This window comes from Dendrobates tinctorius, unplaced genomic scaffold, assembly GCF_039654945.1.
Source record: "Dendrobates tinctorius isolate UK_male_01 unplaced genomic scaffold, ASM3965494v1 ptg000004l, whole genome shotgun sequence".
Taxonomy (NCBI): Eukaryota; Metazoa; Chordata; class Amphibia; order Anura; family Dendrobatidae; genus Dendrobates; species Dendrobates tinctorius.
In genome coordinates this window covers 41,130,256-41,153,132 of record NW_027361672.1, presented here as the reverse complement: position 1 = coordinate 41,153,132, position 22,877 = coordinate 41,130,256, and positions in this window count along the sequence as shown.

Sequence of the window (22,877 nt, the reverse complement as noted above, 5' to 3'; positions counted from 1 at the left end):
TGTTTGTGAAAAAAAGTTAAATGTTTATTTTTTCCTTCCACATTCCATTTATTCATGTGAAGCACCTGAAGGGTTAATAAACTTCTTGAATGTGGTTTGGAGTACATTGAGAGGTGAAGTTTTTAGAATGGTGTCACTTTTGGGTATTTTCTGTCATATTGACCCCCCAAACTCACTTCAAATGTGAGGTGGCCCCCAAAAAAATGGTGTTGTAAATTTTGTTGTAAAAATGAGAAATCCGCTGGTCAACTTTTAACCCTTATAACTTCCTAAAAAAAAAATTATGCTTCCAAAATTGTGCAGATGTAAACTAGACATGTGGGAAATGTTATTTATTAACTATTTTGTGCGATATCACTCTCTGATTTAAGGGCATAAAAATTAAAAGTTTGAAAATTGCAAAATTTTCTAAATTTTCACCAAATTTTGATTTTTTTAACAAATAAGCACAGTTCATATCTAAGAAATCTTACCACCATCATGAAGTACAATATGGCACGAGAAAACAATGTCAGAATCAGCAGGATCCGTTGAAGCGTTCTAGAGTTATGGCCTCATAAAATGACACTGGTCTGAAATGAAAAAATTGGCCCGGTCACGAAGGCAAAAACAGGCTCGGGTGCGAAGGGGTTAAAGGCAAAGTTCACAGTATATTGTGCATATGGAAGTAATGATTTTCTGCTCATGAGACAAGCAAGGTTTTGTCCTCTCAGGGTGGCTGGAGTAGAGTTCTCTTCACTTGCTAATAGAGGAAGTGCTATGCGCAGTCCAAGAAATATTACACTGATGGAAGGACATTCACAGATTAGCTCTCCATGGAAACACACTAAAGTGTGGAAGTACTCACAGTTTTGAGCCTACCGTTCCCTTTCACAGGGGTTAGGTTAAGCAAAGTCAGTGGCGTGGCAGCCACGTGGATCTGATCCTGGCTAGAAACAAACAGCATAACCAGCAGGCAGGAGAGCACATATTTCTCCTGAGTAGAAGACTTCACTCCTTTGTGGAAGAAATTATCTGGAGAAATATGCCGTCAGCGTGGACTCGCATGGAAAACTATGATGGCAGCAAAGTACATTTATGAGTCATCAGTATACAATGCAATGCACCACATCCTCTAACCCACTTTACCCATCCAGTTCCAACACACTGGAACAAATCCACTGCTACACGACATCTTCTACTTTGCATTATTGCAAACTACTAAGGCAGTGTAAAGCTGCAAGCCGCTCATGCCCTCTATGGCTGACCCTGGGTAGCAGGAAAAAAGTCTTTATGTTCTCTTAGGCGCAGAGTGTGTCCTAACCTTAACCACTACCCCCAAACAAATATATTAATCATAACCATTAAGTCCTTCAGATCACACATTTATCCAGGAAAGGCACACAGAGTCAACTAAAAAGCATCAATTCAGGCAGTCTCTCACTTGTCCCAGCACTCTGTATAGGTTCTCTCTATCAACCAAGTAGCATCCTTAAAGGACATATGTCTGTAGGATCAACTCTCCTGAGAAGTCAAAATGGTCATGCAGGTCTAGGAATCTGAATAAAATTATACCCTGGTCTTGTAGATGTCTCTTCCCACAATCGCATACAAGATTTCTCTCGCGCATCACCCCTACTCTGGAACTCTCTACCACAACATATCAGACTCTCACCTACCATCGAAACCTTCAAAAAGAGCCTGAAGACCCACCTCTTCCGACAAGCCTACAGCCTGCAGTAACCACCGATCGACCAAACCGCTGCACGACCAGCTCTACCCTCGCCTACTGTATTATCACCCATCCCTTGAAGATTGTGAGCCCTCGCGGGCAGGGTCCTCTCTCCTCCTGTACCAGTTATGACTTGTATTGTTTAAGATTATTGTACTTGTTTTTATGTATACTCCTCCTTACATGTAAAGCGCAATGGAATAAATGGCGCTATAACAATAAATAATAATAATAAATAATAATAATAATGAGGAGAGGAGAATGTCAGTGTCATTACATGTCTCAATCCTGTAATGCCCTCTTTTTTAAATAATCTCTGGAAGTAGATTCTCATGCAGATCAGTGCCCATAGAAAAAAACATGGATTTCTCTGCAATAAAACAATGGATACCGGATATTAAGGTATCATTTTATTCAGCATCAGCATCCTATGACCTACATGCCCAAGTACAGTAGATGCCTAGCAGGGTTGATCATACTGATAGATTCGCTTTAACATTCCCCCAAGCATCCGCAGTACCTAATTTTCTGTGCTATACAGATGCAGACACAAACACCATATTTTAAAAAAGCATTAAGCATAACATAAGAAACACCAAGCTGACATGAAACAAATTACAGTTCTTAAGAACATAGAGTGAAATGAATTGATCCAACAATATAAATGTCTAATTCTCTCATAAGAAGGTATGACGCATGGTATCATTGGGAATGGTGTGACTTAGCAAGAAAAGAGCATGACTTATGATGCAACAAAGTTGACAACATTTTTTTTGCAAACAATTGGTCTAAACCCAGAAACAAGTGGTGTAAAGGTAAATAAATGTGTCAGAAGTTCCTCCAAATTTACCATCCACCTTGATAAATTTGGCACATTTTCAGACTGTATACCCTATGCTGGTTGAATATATATTTTTTAACTCTCAGGGTATGGGCACATGGGATACAAAATATTTGCAGCATAAAATAGACAAATGCTGAGATCTGCAAAACTTCAATTGTAAGCTGGAGCTACATGGCGATTTTAGCATGATGCAAGTGAATAGAACTGCATTGCCACCTGGAAAGTACTGTGGCAAGCAAGTTGAAAACCAATTATCTAGTTCTGACAAAGCAATCCCATTCACCTGCATCACACTGTGACATATCAGCAGCATAGAACAATTTTTTTGCCACTTGACCCGCTTCGTCGTGTAGCTGCAGTCTTTTGCTGCTGATGTTATCCCGAATTTCACCCTTTCCTGTGCAAAGGTTGAAATGTGTAACTTACCTACAACATACAGTATCTATAATGATATCCACTGTTGGCTTTCACCTGCGGATTTTATCGTGGCATTGCTGTTATGGACCTCTTGCCCTAAGTGTGCATAACCTAATGCTATGTCTAGAAGTGGCAGATTTGCTTCGGAAAATTTGCACCGTAAATCTGTGGATATTTACAGTCTAAGGGGTCACTCACATTTACTTACAAAATCTGCAAGTGTAATGTGATAAAAATAAATGCCATTGCACTCTCACCAATGTTATTCAATGAGGTAATGTTCATCTGTGAGTTTTTCCTGAAATCGGGCTGAGAAAAAAAACACAGCATGCTGGCATACTCGCCAATTCAAATCCATGGGTGTGAGAAAAAAAATGTGTGGCAATCAGACAATGTGTCCGTTTTTTTGGGGCTGGAAAAAATTGGGGTAAACAACTTTGTTTCAAGCATATGATGTTCGTTCAAACTCATCTGTGGCAAGCAACAGGTGTGGGTACTATAACAATTACACCTGAATCCAGGTAGAAAGGGGGAAGCTGCCTCAATTTTTGCATTATGCATCTGTGTGTGTCACACTAAACATGGAGAACGAAAAGAGAAGGCGAGAAACTGTCAGAGGACTTACCAACCAGTTTTGCCAAAATTTACTTGACTAAGCCAAATTCATTCTGGGAAAGTGTCTTTTGGAAAGATGAGATCAAGAAAAAGCTTTTTGGGAAAGCACATCATTCTACTATTTTCCAAAAACAGAATGAGACCTACAAAAAGAGAAGACAGTATCTACTGTCAAACATGGTGGTGGTTCAAAGATGTTTTGGGGTTAATTGGGGAAATCTGAAGATTACCAAAGGATTTTGGTTTGTAATATAGTGCCCAGTATCAGAAAGCTGTATTTGCATCTTAGGTCATGGGTCTTCCAGCAGGACAATGACCCCAAACATACTTCAAGAGGCACCCAGAAATGGATGGAAACAAAGTGCTGGAGATTCCTGAAGTGGTCAGTAATGAGTCCGGATCTAAATTCCATTGAACACATGTGGAGAGATCTAAGGCCGGGGTCACACTGGCGAGGAATACGGCCAAGTGAGAGGCGCTAAAAGCCCGCATTAGACACGGACCAATGATTCCCTATGGGGTCCCTCGCACCAGCCGTATATTTCTCGGGCGTATTCTACGGTCCGTGCCAATCACAGCATGCTGCGATTGTCAGCGTACTACGCCCGTAATACGCCAATGCAAGTCTATGGGTGCGCAAAAAATACGGATTACACACGGACCACACATGTGACTTGCGAGAAATACGCATCAGGTGTCTTTTAGCAAAGCCGGCAATTCAGTGCGCTATACAGTAAACTCACACTGACAGGTTTAATAAAGAAACAAAAGAACAGCTATATACACATAGAATACATATATATAGATATATATATATATATATGCTTTCTATGTGTATATATCTATTCTTTGGTTTCTGTTTAGAAACCCTGTCATAGGGCTCCATTATACGTCCATTTTGCAAGCCTGCGAGAAAATCTCAGCATACGGATTACATACGGATGACATACGGAGCACTGTTTAGGGGCCATTCATCCGTATTACGCATGTAAAATACTGACCGTATTTTGCGTCGGTTAGTGTGACCCCGGCCTTACAATTGCTGTTGGGAGAAGGCACCATTCAACTATGAGAAACCTGGAGCAGTTTGCAAAGGAAGAGTGGTTCAAAATTCCAGCTGAGAGGTGTAAGAATCTTGCTGATGGTTATAGGAACTGATTAATTGCAGTTATTTATTCCATTTTTGGGGTTTTGTGTTGAAATTATGTACAGTTTGTATTTTTTTCTGTTATTTTTTGTGTTGTTCCAATGCACACAAAGAAAATAAACATGTGTATAACAAAACATGTGTAATTACAATATTTTTCTTGGGGAAATACTTTGTTTCCTTAAACAATTTCAAGGGTGCCAACATTTTCGGCCATGACTATATAAAGATAAGAAGAAACAGCACTCCATTAATAAGCTAAAAGTTAGCACTTCATTAGCCCATGTGGCGATGTTTTGGTCCTATCGCAAAACTTTTCTCAAGCAAGTGAATACTACCAAGCGCATATAAATATAGCGATGTTAAGGTCACACAGGAAGGAGATTTGTTTACCACCTCCTTATTAGTTAAAATGACAGACAAAAATAACCTACTTAAATTTGAAAGTCACAATTATAAGCAAATTATACATTCTTTACCGTACATTCAACTGCTCTGTACAAAGAAAATAATCAGTGAAGAGAATTAATGATGAGCGGTGACATCAGTTACTATTACTGCTATTCACAGTTGCCGGAGACGAATTTAGGGAATGATAGACTATGTCGAACCTTCATGGGATCCTTATTTTCTAATGAATTGGTGAATGAAGGACAATATCTTGATTTCCAGGTCTGATGACGGCTTGCATTCCATGCGTCAGATGGGCCCAGACCCATTCGAGGCCCCTGCAAAAAGAAATCCTCGCAGGATGGAACAGGCGTCAGGATTCTCTCGACAGGCCCATATCCTTACCAGACACGGTAAAAAGATCCCTACGGTGGTGGATACAGCCCCAGAACTTACAGGTGGGCGTGCTATGGACAACCTCGCCGTATGTGGTAATCACCACAGACGCCAGTACGTGGGGATGGGGAGCCCACGTAGAAGGGAGAATTTTCCAGGGAAGATGGCCGGTCAGCATCAGAAACAGATCCTCCAACTTCAGGGAGCTCTATGCGGTCTGGGAAGCCCTGCGTCAGAACCGGTCGGTAGTGAGAAATCGACATGTCCGGATATTGTCCGACAACACAACGGCAGTCTCATTCCTGAAGCAACAGGGAGGTCCGAAACATCGACCACTCCAGACACTTGCAGGACGAATATTCGCCTGGGCAGAAGAGGTGGTCCTCTCCATAACGGCAATCCACCTGGAGGGTTCTCAGAATGTAGTAGCAGACTATCTAAGCAGACAGCAGGTCAGCCCGACAGAGTGGGAACTAAACGAAGAAATCTTCCATCACCTATGTCGGCGCTGGGGGATCCCCAGTATAGACCTGTGTGCAAACCGGAAGAACTCAAAGGTCGCCAGATTCTACTCCTTGAACCCGGCGGATCACCCGGACGGAGTGGATGCCCTGAGCCAGGCCTGGAGGGAACCCCTCTTGTATGCATTCCCACCACTGGTGCTGATACCGGCGGTACTCAGGAAGATCCGCGAGGACCGCGCGTCGGTGATATTAATAGTGCCATACTGGCCAAAGAGAAGCTGGTTTCCGCTGCTAGGAGCGATGGCAGTAGGAAACCCAGTCGAGCTACCCCTGAAGGGAGACGTTATCCACCAGGGCCCGATTCGCCATCCAGACCCAGCAAGGCTACACCTCTCCTCATGGATCCTGAATGGGACATCCTGAGAGCATAGGGCTTATCCGAGCCGATTATATCCACGCTACTGGCCAGCAGGAAACCGGTAACATCTGCAATCTACAGGAAAATATGGAAGAGATTCTGCCTGGAAGGTGGCCGGTCCAACCTCTCGGCAGGTACCCCCGACCTCCCTAGTGTCCTAGACTTCCTACAGTCAGGATATAATAAAGGCCTTAAACCCAGCACGTTAAAGGTCCAGATTTCGGCTTTGAGTGCCTTCGTCCACTACCCTTTAGCCTCCCATCCTTGGGTGGTAAGATTCATAAAGGCCACGCAGCGTCTTCGCCCCACAATTAGGCAGCTCACCCCACCCTGGGACGTCGGCCTGGTACTCAGATCCTTATGTAGGGACTCCTACACACCTAGTGAAAGAATGACCATTTCAACTCTCTCTCGGAAGACGGCTTTCCTGGTAGCCATTACCACGGCCAAAAGAATAGAGGAGATCCAGGCCCTGTCCACCAAAGATCCTTATCTCCAGATCAGAGATGATCATATAACCTTAAGATTAGATCCGGCATTTATCCCCAAGGTAGCCTCATACCAGAATATAAATCAGGAGATAGTGCTACCATCCTTCTGCAGCAATCCCCGAAATGAGAAAGAACAGCGTCTCCACTCCCTAGACGTAAGACAGGCAGTTATAAGATATCTAGAGGCCACCAATGACTGGCGTATTGACTCAAACCTGTTCATCCTCTTCGGGGGTAAAAATAGGGGGAGAAAAGCCTCTAAGGCGTCCAGCGCAAGATGGATCACCTCAGTAATTTCAGACGCCTACCAGTCGGAAGGCGCCAGCCCACCAGATACCTTAAGGGCAGTTTCAGCCTCCTGGGCCGAACGCGCAGGCACCTCAATCGAGCATATTTGTAGAGCAGCAACTTGGGCCAGCCTGAATACATTTTGCAAGCACTACAAACTTGATGTGCTATCAGGCCAACATACCGCATTTGGGAGAAAAGTTCTCCAGGCGGTGATCCCACCCTGAGGAGGTGCTTTGGTACTCTCCATGGTGCTGTCAGGAGGACGTCCTGGAAAATAGGTATTAGACCTACTGGTAATGATGTTTCCAGGAGTCCATCCTGACAGCACAGGTAGTTCCCTCCCTGTTATGTTATGTTATGTCATATGATGTAATATGATGGTATCACTAAAAGAGTTATGGCATTATCCACGCTGTGGTACTTGTTAAATCACTGAGGGAAAGGGGCCTTTTAACCTCTCGTGTGCTTTCCTGTCCCTGTAAGGAGGAGGAGGACGTCCTCCTCCATGGTGCTGTCAGGAGGACTCCTGGAAACATCATTACCGGTAGGTCTAATACCTATTTTTCTCTCTCCCTATTTTTATATTTTTCAGGTGTCCATTTGTGGACTACGTCAGATGGGATGGATGATGTCAGTTTCCATGGTATACCGCGGACATTTATGACTTTTTTTATTAATTGGTGAACCAGGAAAAGTATCAAGGAGTGTTTATTCAAATAAAATATTTTTTGTTGTGTGTGTATAGGGGGAAGCTGGGATGATGAAGATGTTGTGGCAACAGGAGGGTTGATATGATGTTGTTTTTAGTTTTATGTATTTATGTTTGTATATGTGTGATAAAAGTAATGTTATGTTTTATGCTTTATCCCTTTGGCCAGTGTTGTGTGTTTGGTTCTCTTATCATCCCTGGGAATGTGGGAGGTCTGTCCACTAGAGGAACCATACAGTATATAGGGATAAAATTTGCACTATACTAGGGATTAGATAGTTAATAGAGTTTGAATTAGTCAACAGTTTGGGAGGTGGTTAGACCAGCTTTATAAGAAAAGTTTTTCCGGAGAGTTCAGTTAGTCAAGTTCAGAGAGGTATTTATTCAGTGAGTGGAGTGGAGAGAAAAACTAGACAAGAAAGTGTTAGCAGGAACAAAAAGAGGCAGATGCAGCAGAGTTGAACGGGTGCTGTCAAGTTTCTCCACAACATGAGGACATATTCTGAAGTTCATCTGGACATCGGGACAGTCTTGGGCTTTAGGTCTGGAAGGGATATTGAGAGCCATACCTCTGTCCCCTCTGTGAGGAAGATGTCAGCCGGGTCACAGAGAAAGAAAAGGATGACGTACCTCATAGAAGCTATTATGCCAGGAGTCCCTAGGGCCGGTTAGGACAGTTGGGCTAGTGGTAACTAGGGCAGAAAGGAGATGAAGACTGACAGGCCAGGAAACATTGCTAATATAGAACTATGTCTTTTTCTGTATGCTGCAGCCATGTGTAAATGAATTGCAAAGTAAAATTGAACCTGTTAACCTGGACTCAAGATCTCCTGTCTTGTCTGAAGTTACAGCCAGACCCTTTCCCATGGACGGGGAGGTAAAAGGTACTCCTGAAGGAACAGTGAGTAAAGAACCAACTCCACCACTGTCATGCTTTGTCGGTCTTCAGTATGGAAAGGGGGGCTTCAAACTGTGCCAGGAGCTGGGACCCTAACGATCCCTGTCCCGGGAAAACTCTTAAAGGTAGACAGGCCTGAGTCTCTGACCTTACTATGCTCCTGTTAATGTCCTGAGACAGATATAGTGAAGAGCAAAAGAGTAACATTTGTCACAGGTTTACCGCGAGAGAGAGGAACCAGAAGACCCCAGCATCTGATTTGTCCTACTCCTGCACTGTTTAGAAGCACTTCAACTTCATAGTAAATGGTGCAGGTTTCTTTTATCAGTGCAGAGGTTAATCTGCTCAGTTGAGAGCTCTTGGAAGCAATCCTGCATTAAGGCTCACAGCTGCTCACTTTTTAGCCACTCCTATCTCCTATATAATCTAGGCCCTGACTAGCATTTATTGCCAGAGCTAGTTTATGCTGCATGGTTAAGAGATAGTGGTTTGTGGTTGTTGTTGTTTGAGAAGTCATTTAGTGTATTTATCTGAGACTGTTCCTAGGTTTGGGGTGTGTGCTAATTCCCCTCCTCCTACTTTGGTTTTACCCCATTCTCCACTCCCCAGTGTTTACCTCTGTTGTTTGTGTAAATATATTTGTATGATTAGTACTTTCCTTTATTCCTGTTTGTATTACCTTGTTATTCTGGTTGGTAAATTATCGAACACTACTACTCCCCTCTTACCTGGGTGAGGGAAGGGTACAGACTGAGGGTGGATTCAGGAGTTACAGCAAGGTACATGGCCCCGGTGTCTTCACCATCAGAGGTAATAAGGGAAATAGGGCGAGCTAGTTAGCCTTAGGGACAGTGAAGGAGCCCCTGGTCCCGAGACTCCAGGATTATGATGACAATGTTTTAAACTTTTGACTTTCAGGCTCCATTTTTCATTATCCTCTTCTGCTTTGAACTCGAGACTAGAGATGAGCGACTTTGCCTCCGGGAGGGTCGAGTGAGGTTTCGGAGCACCCGACTTTACCAAAAGTCAAGTCAAACGAAATCGTCCAACTATCGGCAAAAGTCGGAGTTCCAACCGAAACCCGACCCCAATGCAAGTCAATGGGGAATAAAAGTCGTCAGTAAGTGGAGGACAGTAAACACACCTACAACTCCCATTTCAATGGCAACTACATCAATTCTTGTTGCTTAAGCTTGTCAACCTTAATTTACTTTATAATAATAGTAACATATTGAAAACTGGGGGTTATTTGGCTAAAGTGGTTGGGGGTACAGCCAAGTTAGGGAGGTGGAGAAACTGGCATATGTTGATGTGTAGGCTGGACGTTCAGCGGCTGCAAATGGAGGAATTGGAGAAGTCGGAGGAAGAGGAGGACAAAGCGAGCCATTTTGCTGGCAACCTATGTGTCATCAGGGGAAGGTGGTACAAAATTCTTTGAAACCCAGGCATGGTTCATTTTAATGAAGGTGAGATCACCTACATTTTGGATCGACAGTCGTGTCCTTCTTTCTGTCAGGATTGATCCAGCAGCACTGAAGACTCTTTCTGATAGCACACTACCAGCAGGGCAAGCGAGCTCCTGTAAGGGATATTGTGCCAATTCAGGCCAGGTGTCCAGTTTACAGGCCCAGTAGTCAAAGGGGAATGACCTGTGAGGGAGAGCATCGATAAGGGAGGAGAGGTAATTTTGAACCATAGTTGACAACTGCTGTCTCCTGTCTTGCAATCGATTCAGTATTACCAGTCGTGTGAGCGCTACTCGAGAAATCAGTCCACAACATGGTCATGAAACCCCTGTCTCCAGCGCCACTTCGGCTGTGTGCACAACAAACAACTCTTCCATGTTGCCCAGTATGGCTCTTGGTAGAACCTGCACCGCTGCTGTGTGCTGGGAATGCCTCTAACAAACGGTTTACCAGTGTTGCTTGTTTGTTCGCCAACATTAGCTCTACGTTCTCCTGTGGCATGGTGTTCTGTCATTTGCCTTTATAGCGTGGATTGAGGATGCTGGCCAACCAGTAGTCGTCATCCTTCATAATTTTGGCAATGTGGGGGTCCCTTTTTAGGATCCACAAGAGATAATCACACATGTGGGCCAATGTTCCAGGTGTCAATGATGCACTGCCAGTGGTGGGTGGAGGAGCACTTTCTGCCAAATCCACATCCCTCCAGTCATGCACAAACCCTGTACCTGACCTTGGCAAGCCAACATTTTCTTTTGCCCCCTGAGATGAATCCTCCTCCCCAAAATAATCATCCCCCTCATCCTCGTCCTCCTCCTCTTCCTCTTCTTCCTCCACCTCGTCCAGGACAGTTACCTGAGCAGACAATGCCTGACTGTCATCAAGGCTTCCCTCCTCCTCCGCTGCAGACGCCTGATCCTTATTGTACGTCAAAGTTTGCATGAGTAGACGCATAAGTGGGATGCTCATGCTTATGATGGTGTCATCTGCACTTACCAGCCATGTTCATTCCTCAAAACACTGAAGTACTTTACAGAGGTCTTTCTGCTTTGACCACTGCACACCCGACAACTCGATGTCTGCCCTCAAACTGCCTGCCCGTGTATCCTCCCACAAATGCATTACAGCCTGCCTCTGTTCACACAGCCTCTCAACCATGTGCATGGTGGAGTTCCACCTTGTTGCAACATCTATGATTTGGCAGTGCTTGGGGAGGTGGAGTGATCGCTGCAGCCTCTGCATATGACTGGAGTCTACGGGTGAGCGACGGATGTGCAAGCACAGTCTTTGCACCTTATGGAGCAGGGCTGGTAACACCGGATAATTATTTAAGAAGCACTGCACCACCAGGTTCAAGGTGTGAGCCAGGCAAGGTATGTGTCTGAGTTTTGCCAGGGCTATGGCCGCCACAAAATTACATCCGTTATCACTGACTACCTTGCCTGGCTCAAGAGGTAGACTGCCAAGCCATGACTCAGTTTCTCGCTGCAAGTATTCAGCCAGTACCTCCGTGGTGTGTCTGTTGTCGCCAAAGACATCATCTTTAAAACAGCCTGCTGACGCTTACCACTAGCTGTTCGACAATGCATGGACAATGCGGTCTTTCACATGCAGGTGGAGGGCAGGAATGGCTTTTCTAGAAAAGAAGTGCCGACTGGGTAGGGCATAGAGTGGGACAGCGTAGGCCATGAGCTCTCGGAACGCTGCGCTTTCAACCAAACGGAAGGGCATCATCTCTAATGAGATCAGTTTAGCAATGTGGGCGTTCAAAGCCAGTGTACGCGGATGAGAGGATGAGTACTTTCTTGTCCTACTCAGAGACTCTGCTAGAGTGAGCTTGACTTGAGAGCTGCATATGGTGGAACTAGCGGTGGACATGGCAGACTGAGGGGGGTTGGTGATGGTGATGGTGGTGGTGATGGCCTAGATGCAGTCTTTCATTGGAAAAACATTGTGATTCCCTGACTGCTTTGGCCTTGCGACGACACCTCAACATTTCTTGCTGGTGGTGTGCTAACCAGTGGGCTTACAGTGGGGGAAGCGATGTAGCGTTGCTGGCTACCTTCAGTCGGAGCAGGTGCACGTGTGCTACCTGAGGTTTTGTAGTCCGTCCACGCTTGCAAGTGCATGGTGTTTACATGTCTAAGCATGCAACTGGTATTCAAATTTCGGAGATTTTTCCCTTGGCTAAAGGTCCTCCCGCACTTCTTACAGATAACCTTTGCCTCATCAATAGGATTTTGGTCAAAAAAGTGCCACACTTCACTCTTCCTACTATGGGAAAAATGTTCAGGGCTTGCACGCTGTGCTAATTTGACCGTCTGGCCAAGCTGTCCTGCAACTCTTTTTGTTTTTTTAACACGTTTTTGGACTGCTACGGGCCTGCCAGATAACTGTAGCTGCAATATCAATGCCTGCTGTGGATCCTCCTCCTCTTCTGAGCTATTGCCAGCGGCACCCTCTTCCCCCAATGGATGCCAATCCGGGTCAACAACTAGGTCATCCATCACCTCCTCTTCAATTTCATCTGCACCTTCTGTCACCGTGTAAGGTGGTATAGTATGCAGGAAGGGGCACCTGAGTTTCATCAGGGTCAGAATCTGGCTCAGTAGACTGCGAGGGCAATGCAGTGCTCTGGGTGAATGTACCAGCAGAATCATATAGCACTGGCTGTGCATCAGTGCACCCCATGTCATATTCATCTTGGACTGGGGAATTCAGGATTTCACTTGATAACTTAGGCATGGTATGTGAAAAGAGATCTGAAGTGTGGCCTGCCGCATCCTTCACTTTTGGTGTGGGTGAAGGACACAAGGAAAGGTGTTGTTCCTGACCAGGAGCCTGCACTGGCGACTCAGTGCTTACAGCTTTTGAAACTTCAGAAGAGGAGGCGATAGAGCTGGAGGCTGTTTTGGCAATGTAAGAGGCCTCTTCCACCATACTTCCTCATGTTTGGGAAAATGTACCAAAAATACCAGCAGATATATGGTACTGTATGAGGAGCGTACAGCTGTATACGGTGTAGGGAAAAATTTAAATCTGAGTATTTATTTCTGGAGTCACACACAGACGCTCACTCAGTATGGATTTGACCGTAATACAAACAGCAGATATACGGTACTGTATCAGAAGCGTACAGCTGTATACGGTGTAGGGGAAAATTTAAATCTCTGTATTTACTTCCTGAGTCACACACAGTCAGCATGTATTTGTCCGTCGTGATACCAGCTGGTACACGGTAGTGTGTGAGGAGCGTACAGCTCTATACGGTGTTGGAAAAAATGAACGGTTGGTAACTGTGCAGAAAAAAAGAATAAAAGTATTAGTGCTGTGTAAAAAGCAGTCTGCACAGCAGTGTACACACAGCAATACAGCTATCAGGCAGCCTAATAACCAGCGCTGCTGCACACAAGAAAATCCTCCCCTGTCACTGCACACTAACTGTACAGCACAAATGCTATCAGCAAAAGCACTTAAGAACTTCTTATATCTTTACAGCCCTAACTCTCTCCCTACTGATAAACAGCAACCTCTCCCTACTGTTAAGATCGACAGAAGTAAAATGGAGGTCGGCGGTCAGGGCTTTTATAGACACTATGACGCCCCCATAGCAAGCCAATCACTGCAATGCCCTTCTCTATGATGGTGGTGGATGCTGCACACCACTGTCTGCCTCTTCCTGTGTCAGTGACTGTTCAGCCAGCAGAGGGCGCGGTGTGCACTAACCACGTCACTATGCCCCCTGCTGCCTAAACGTCACTGACACAGGACGCAGCAGACAGTGGTGTGCAGCGATGGACCAGGGACAGGTGAATATTGGATATACTCACCCCCTCCTGGCGAGGTCTCTGCAGCCCCGCTTCTCCGACTCCCACGGTCTCCATCAGCTCTTCCTTCCTTTAGCGGTCACGTGGCACTGCTCAATAAACTCATGAATATGCGCATATTCATGAGTTTAATGAGTGGTACCACGTGACCGCTGAAGGCAGGAAGGGAGACCATGGGAGAAGCGGGGGGGCTACAGAGACCGCGCCAGAGGGGGTCAGCATGATCTCTGACACCCCCGCCAACCCCCAGGTTCTGTATATGACTCGTGTATAAGCCAAGAGAGGGACTTTCAGCCCCAAAAAATGGGCTGAAAATCTCGGCTTATGTGTATATATATATATATATATATATAGTGCCTTGCGAAAGTATTTGGCCCCCTGGAACTTTTCAATGATCTCCATCCAACCTCACTGAGCTCGAGCTGTTTGCCAAGGAAGAATCGGCAAAAATTTCAGTCTCTCGATGTACAAAACTGATAGAGACATACCCCAAGTGACTTGCAGCAAAAGGTGGCACAACAAAGTATTAAGATAAAGGGGCTGAATAATATTGCATGCCACACTTTTCAGTTTTTGAATTTCTATAAACATTTAAAATAACCAATAAATTTCGTTCAACTTCACAATTGTGTCCCACTTGTTGATTCTTCACCAAAAATTTACATTTGGTATCTTTATGTTTGAAGCATGATATGTGGGAAAAGGTTGAAAAGTTCCAGTGGGCTGAATACTTTCTCAAGGCATTGTATATTTATATATATATATGTGTGTATATATATATACATATAAATAAATATATACAGTATATATATATATATATAGTGTGTGTGTATATATACAGTGGGGAAAAAAAGTATTTAGTCAGTCAGCAATAGTGCAAGTTCCACCACTTAAAAAGATGAGAGGCGTCTGTAATTTACATCATAGGTAGACCTCAACTATGGGAGACAAACTGAGAAAAAAAAATCCAGAAAATCACATTGTCCGTTTTTTTTTTCATTTTATTTGCATATTATGGTGGAAAATAAGTATTTGGTCAGAAACAAGCAATCAAGATTTCTGGCTCTCACAGACCTGTAACTTCTTCTTTAAGAGTCTCCTCTTTCCTCCACTCATTACCTGTAGTAATGGCACCTGTTTAAACTTGTTATCAGTATAAAAAGACACCTGTGCACACCCTCAAACAGTCTGACTCCAAACTCCACTATGGTGAAGACCAAAGAGCTGTCAATGGACACCAGAAACAAAATTGTAGCCCTGCACCAGAAAACGTTTGACCTCTGTCATTGCCAACAAAGGATATATCACAAAGTATTGAGATGAAATTTTGTTTCTGACCAAATACTTATTTTCCACCATAATATGCAAATAAAATGAAAAAAAAAACAGACAATGTGATTTTCTGGATTTTTTTTTCTCAGTTTGTCTCCCATAGTTGAGGTCTACCTATGATCTAAATTACAGACGCCTCTCATCTTTTTAAGTGGTGGAACTTGCACTATTGCTGACTGACTAAATACTTTTTTTCCCCACTGTATATATATATATATATATATATATATATATATACAAATATATATATCTGTAGAAGTAAGGCTCACTAGCCTGTAATTTCCTTGCTCCTTCTTTCCTTTTTAAGTTAGGGACAACATTTGCCCTTCTCCAATCTTTTGGGACTTCTCCTGTTCTCCAGGCAATTTTCTCTGTTAACTTTTTCAGTCTTCTACAGTAGATGTTCCCAAAGTTGATGCATACTGGTCGACTCACTTGGGAATTGATACAGTTTTTTCATCAATTCTACCCTCAAGTGTTAGATTGGGTTGAGGTCTGTGGACTGTGGGGGCCATTCAGGCACTTTTACTTCATTGTCATTGAACCATTTCTTTTCCAATATCGATGTATGCTTCATGTTGTTGTCTTGTTGGAACACTATGTCGTCCTTTTCACATCCATAGTACTTGAGTGTATGAAGTAACTCCTTTTGAAGTATACTGACATATACCTCACCATTGATACCACCAGCAATCCTGGTCAAGTATCCAATAACTTTGGCTGTGAAAGAATCCCATATCATCAGGTTTCCTCCACTGAACTTGACATTTCCTTCAACTGCTCAATCCTTTAACCCCTTTTTCCCTTGTGTGGAGAAACGGGGTCAGTGGGTGCTCTCATCCGCTGGCCCGGCTGTCTTTACCAAGACTGCATGGACCAGGGTTCATACCACTGAACGCCCGCTCTATCTCCCTGTGGGCAACATACTACACAGACAACGCAGGGTTAGGGTAAAATAGTGTGGCAATACTTTATTGAACCACAAACAGAAAAATTCCAGCAGTTACCCTCAACATGGTGCGCATTACAGGGCCTAACCCTTCCACTGACTCACCTGGATAATGGTAGATGTTACTAGAGTTGAGCGACTTTTGGTTTTTTAGGGTCGCGTTTCGTTTCGTGAAACCCGACTTTTCCAAAAGTCGGGTCGAGCAAGATCGTCCGATTATAGGGAAAAGTCGGGGTCGTCCCGAAACACGAAACCCAATGTAAGTCAATGGGGAATAAAAGTCGGCAGTGAGAGGAGGACAGGAAACACACCTACAGTGCCCATTTGAATGCCAAAAGCATCAATTCTTCTTTCTTAAGCTTGTCAACCTTAATTAACTTCATAATACAAGTTACGCACTGAAAAATGGGGGTTATTTGGCTACAAACTGTGGGGGGGGAGGGCTGGCTCCAGGTTTTCATGTGCCCTGGGCGAAAGAGCGCCCCTTTAACACATACCACAACTCATCATGCTCCGATACGGCAGAGAAATAGCGGTATAGTACAATGAAAAATACCTCACTTTTTACATCTCATGACGAGGCCAATCTATTTCTCCATACAGAATCATTGGTCCCATATAATGTTTGAAACAGTATATGATGAGCTCCACATAATGCTACAGTATATGTTGGTCTCCATGGATGAAGCTCCACTGTCTTATGGGCCCAAATAATGCTCCAAACATAATGGGCCCCATTTCTAATGCTCTAGTGTATAATGGGCCCTGTAAATGCTGCTCCAGTGTCTGATGTCCACCTTTGGAATGTTCCAGTGTATGGTGGGCCCCATCTATCATTCTCCAGAGTATAGTGCTCCCCAAAAATTGCTGTCCCAACATTGAAAACAATCAAATAAGTCTCCTCGCTAGGGAATCCCTGTACTTGTCTGGACAGGTGCTGTAGCTTGCTTAACAGCTCGCCAGCCGTTCTCACGCCCAGTATGGATTACACGTGATTGCACAAAGGTGAGAAAGGGTACCGTATCCCCAGATAACATGTATGGATAGCGTACACATTCAAAATATATGTCTCAGGAGGCAGGCTCAGACGGTGTTAGGCCCAGTATGGATTGCACGTGATTGCACAAAGGTTAGAAAGGGTACCGTATCCCCGGATAACATGTATGGATAGCGTACACATTCAAAATATATGTCTATACAGCATGAGGCAGGCTCAGACGGTGTTAGGCCCAGTATGGATTGCACGTGATTGCACAAAGGTTAGAAAGGGTACCGTATCCCTGGATAACATGTATGGATAGCGTACACATTCAAAATATATGTCTCAGGAGGCAGGCTCAGACGGTGTTAGGCCCAGTATGGATTGCACGTGATTGCACAAAGGTTAGAAAGGGTACCGTATCCCTGGATAACATGTATGGATAGCATACACATTCAAAATATATGTCTCAGGAGGCAGGCTCAGACGGTGTTAGGCCCAGTATGGATTGCACGTGATTGCACAAAGGTTAGAAAGGGCACCGTATCCCTGGATAACATGTATGGATAGCGTACACATTCAAAATATATGTCTATACAGCATGAGGCAGGCTCAGATGGTGTTAGGCCCAGTATGGATTGCACGTGATTGCACAAAGGTTAGAAAGGGTACCGTATCCCTGGATAACATGTATGGATAGCGTACACATTCAAAATATATGTCTCAGGAGGCAGGCTCAGACGGTGTTAGGACCAGTATGGATTGCAAGTGATTGCACAAAGGTTAGAAAGGGTACCGTATCCCTGGATAACATGTATGGATAGCGTACACATTCAAAATATATGTCTATACAGCATGAGGCAGGCTCAGATGGTGTTAGGCCCAGTATGGATTGCACGTGATTGCACAAAGGTGAGAAAGGGTACCGTATCCCCAGATAACATGTATGGATAGCGTACACATTCAATATATATGTCTCAGGAGGCAGGCTCAGATGGTGTTAGGCCCAGTATGGATTGCACGTGAATGCACAAAGGTTAGAAAGGGTACCGTATCCCCGGATAACATGTATGGATAGCGTACACATTCAAAATATATGTCTATACAGCATGAGGCAGGCTCAGACGGTGTTAGGCCCAGTATGGATTGCACGTGATTGCACAAAGGTTAGAAAGGGTACCGTATCCCCGGATAACATGTATGGATAGCGTACACATTCAAAATGTATGTCTATACAGCATGAGGCAGGCTCAGACGGTGTTAGGCCCAGTATGGATTGCATGTGATTGCACAAAGGTTAGAAAGGGTACCGTATCCCTGGATAACATGTATGGATAGCGTACACATTCAAAATATATGTCTATACAGCATGAGGCAGGCTCAGATGTTGTTAGGCCCAGTATGGATTGCACGTGATTGCACAAAGGTGAGAAAGGGTACCGTATCCCCAGATAACATGTATGGATAGCGTACACATTCAAAATATATGTCTCAGGAGGCAGGCTCAGACGGTGTTAGGCCCAGTATGGATTGCACGTGAATGCACAAAGGTTAGAAAGGGTACCGTATCCCCGGATAACATGTATGGATAGTGTACACATTCAAAATATATGTCTATACAGCATGAGGCAGGCTCAGACGGTGTTAGGCCCAGTATGGATTGCACGTGATTGCACAAAGGTTAGAAAGGGTACCGTCTCCCCGGATAACATGTATGGATAGCGTACACATTCAAAATATATGTCTATACAGCATGAGGCAGGCTCAGACGGTGTTAGGCCCAGTATGGATTGCACGTGATTGCACAAAGGTTAGAAAGGGTACCGTATCCCCGGATAACATGTATGGATAGCGTACACATTCAAAATATATGTCTATACAGCATGAGGCAGGCTCAGACGGTGTTAGGCCCAGTATGGATTGCACGTGATTGCACAAAGGTTAGAAAGGGTACCGTATCCCTGGATAACATGTATGGATAGCGTACACATTCAAAATATATGTCTATACAGCATGAGGCAGGCTCAGATGGTGTTAGGCCCAGTATGGATTGCACGTGATTGCACAAAGGTTAGAAAGGGTACCGTATCCCTGGATAACATGTATGGATAGCGTACACATTCAAAATATATGTCTATACAGCATGAGGCAGGCTCAGATGGTGTTAGGCCCAGTATGGATTGCACGTGATTGCACAAAGGTTAGAAAGGGTACCGTATCCCTGGATAACATGTATGGATAGCGTACACATTCAAAATATATGTCTCAGGAGGCAGGCTCAGACGGTGTTAGGCCCAGTATGGATTGCATGTGATTGCACAAAGGTTAGAAAGGGTACCGTATCCCTGGATAACATGTATGGATAGCGTACACATTCAAAATATATGTCTCAGGAGGCAGGCTCAGATGGTGTCAGGCACAGTATGTAATTGACGGCCCAGATTACACAGCGGAGGAGCAGGGAGAGGTAAAGATTGCAAATGCTGGGGCCCTGCCCAAGCAAGGGGGGCCCACTCGTGGGCGTCGGTACTGGCACTGGGCCCCTCATAGTACAGCGGTGTGTCTGACGGCGGGTGTGCACCACCACCGTCAGAGACACTTGATTGCACTATGAGGGACCCTGTGCCAGTGCCCACGCCCAAGAGTCGGCCTACCCACCTGTCCAGGGCAACGGCACTCGCACGGTGTCGTACGCTAGGTGGTGACCCCGGCAATGGGGGGGAGGCAGCACAGTTAGGGAGTTTTAGAAAGTGGCATATGTTGATGTTGGACATTCAGCTGATGCAAAAGGCGAAATAGGTGAAGTACCAGGAAGAGGTGGACCAAAGCAAGCCATTTTTCTGTCACCCTATGTGTCATCAGGGGAAGGTGGGACAAAATCCTTGGAAACCCATGCGTGGTTCATTTTAATGAAGGTTAGATCATGCACATTTTGGGTTGACAGACGGGTCCTTTTTTCTGTCAGGATTGATCCAGCTGCACTGAAGACTCTTTCCGATAGCACACTTGCAGCTGGGCAAGCGAGCTCCTGTAAGGCATATTGGGCCAATTCAGGCCAGGTGTCCAGTTTAGCGGCCCAATAGTCAAAGGGGAATGACCTGTGTGGGAGAACATCGATATGGGAGGAAAAGTAGTTTGTAACCATAGTTGACAACTGCTGTCTCCTGTCACTTTCCATCGATGCAGTATTACCAGTTGTGTGAGCGGTATTTGAAAAATCAGTCCACAACATTGTCATGAAACCCCTGTCTCCAACGCCACTTCTGCTGTGTGCACCACGAACACCTCTGCCAAGCTGCCCCCGGCCCGTACGGCTCGTGTGAGAACCATCACCGCTGCTGTGTGCTGGGAATGCCTCAAGCAACGGATTTACCAGAGTTGCTTGTTTATTAGCCAATATTAGGTCAAGGTTCTCCTGTGGCATGATGTTTTGTAATTTGCCTTTATAGCGTGGATCCAGGATGCTGGCCAACCAGTAGTCGTCATCGTTCATCATTTTGGCAATGCGGGGTCCCTTTTTAGGATCCGCAAGGCATAATCTGACATGTGGGCCAATGTTCCCGGTGTCAATGATGCACTGCGAGTGCTGGGTGGAGGAGCACTTTCTGGCAAATCCACATCCCTCCAGTCACGCACAAACCCTGTACCAGACCTTGCCACGCCAACATTTTCACTTGCCCCACGAGATGCATCCTCCTCCCCTACGTAATCATCCCCATCATCCTCCTCCTCCTCCTCCTCTTCTTCCTCCACCTCGTCCAGGAGAGGTCCCTGAGCAGACAATGGCTGAATGTCATCAAGGATTCCCTCCTCCTCTTCCTCCTCATCAACATTGGCTGCAGACGCCTGCTCCTTAAGGTGCGTCAAAGTTTGCATGAGCAGACGCATAAGTGGGATGCTCATGCTTAGGATGGCGTCGTCTGCGCTTACCAGCCGTGTGCATTCCTCAAAACACTGAAGGACTTTACAAAGGTCTTTCAGCTTCGACCACTGCACACCTGTCAACTCCATGTCTGCTCTCAAAGTGCCTGGCCGTGTATTCTCCCACAAATGCATTATGGCCTGCCTCTGCTCGCACAGCCCCTCCACCATGTGCAGGGTGGAGTTCCACCTTGTTGCAATGTCGATAATGAGGCGGTGGTTGGGAAGGTGGAGCAATCGCTGCAGCTTCTGCATACGAACGGAGTGTACAGGCGACCGGCGGATGTGCGCGCACAGTCTTCGCACCTTCTGGAGCAGGGCTGTTAACTCCGGATAATTTTTGAGGAAGCACTGCACCACCAGGTTCAAGGTGTGAGCCAAGCAAGGTATGTGGCTGAGTTTTGAAAGGGCTATGGCTGCCACAAAATTACGGCCGTTATCACTAACTACCTTGCCTGCCTCAAGATGTACACTGCCCAGCCAAGACTCAGTTTGCTGCTTCAAGTACTCGGCCAGCACCTCGGCGGTGTGTCTGTCGCCCAAACACATCATCTGCAACACAGCCTGCTGACGCTTTCCACTAGATGCTCGATAGGGGGACACATCGTGTGCAACAGTGGCAGCTGCAGATGGAGTGCTCGTACGACTGCGCTCTGTGGACGAGCTTTCGCTTCTGGAGGAGGAGGAGGAGGGTCGAACGCCTACAGCCAACTGTTTCCTATACCGTGGGCTAGGCAGCACTGTCCCACCACCGCTGTCCCCTGTGGACCCTGCATCCACCACATTAACCCAGTGCGCAGTGATGGACACGTAACGGACCTGGCCATGCCGACTGAACCATGCATCAGTTGTGAAGTGCACCTTTCCGCTCACTGACTGCTTGAGTGCATGGACAATGCGGTCTTTCACATGATGGTGGAGGGCTGGGATGGTTTTGCGAGAGAAGAAGTGGTGACTGGGTAGGTCATAGCGTGGTACTGCATAGGCCATGAGTTCGCGGAAAGCTGTGCTTTCCACCAACCGAAAGGGCATCATCTCAAACGAGATTAGTTTGGCAATGTGGGCGTTCAAACCCAGTGTACGCGGATGAGAGACTGAGTACTTTCTTGACCTACTCATAGTGTCTGGGAGGGTGAGCTGGACTTGAGAGCTGCATATGGTGGAAGTAGCGGTGGACAGGGCAGACTGAGAGAGGGTTGATGATGGTGATGGAGTTGTTGTTCTTTCTGATGGCCTAGAATCAGTCTTTCGTTGATATAACAGTGGGATTCCCTGACTGCTGTGGCCTTGCAACGACACCTCAACATTTGCTGCTGTGCTAACCGGTGGGCTTACAGTGGGGGAAACAATGTAGCGTTGCTGACTACCTTCGTTGTGATCAGTTGCACATGTGGCACTTGAGGTTTGGTGTTGTGTCCACGCTTGCAAGTGCATGCTGGTTAAATGTCTAAGCATGCAACTGGTATTCAAATTTTTCAGATTTTTCCCTCGGCTAAAGGTCTTTGCGCACTTCTTACAGATAACCTTGGCCTGATCATGAGGATTTTGTTCAAAAAAGTGCCACACTGCACTCTTCCTACTTTGGCAGACATTTTGCGGCCTAGCACGCTGTGAT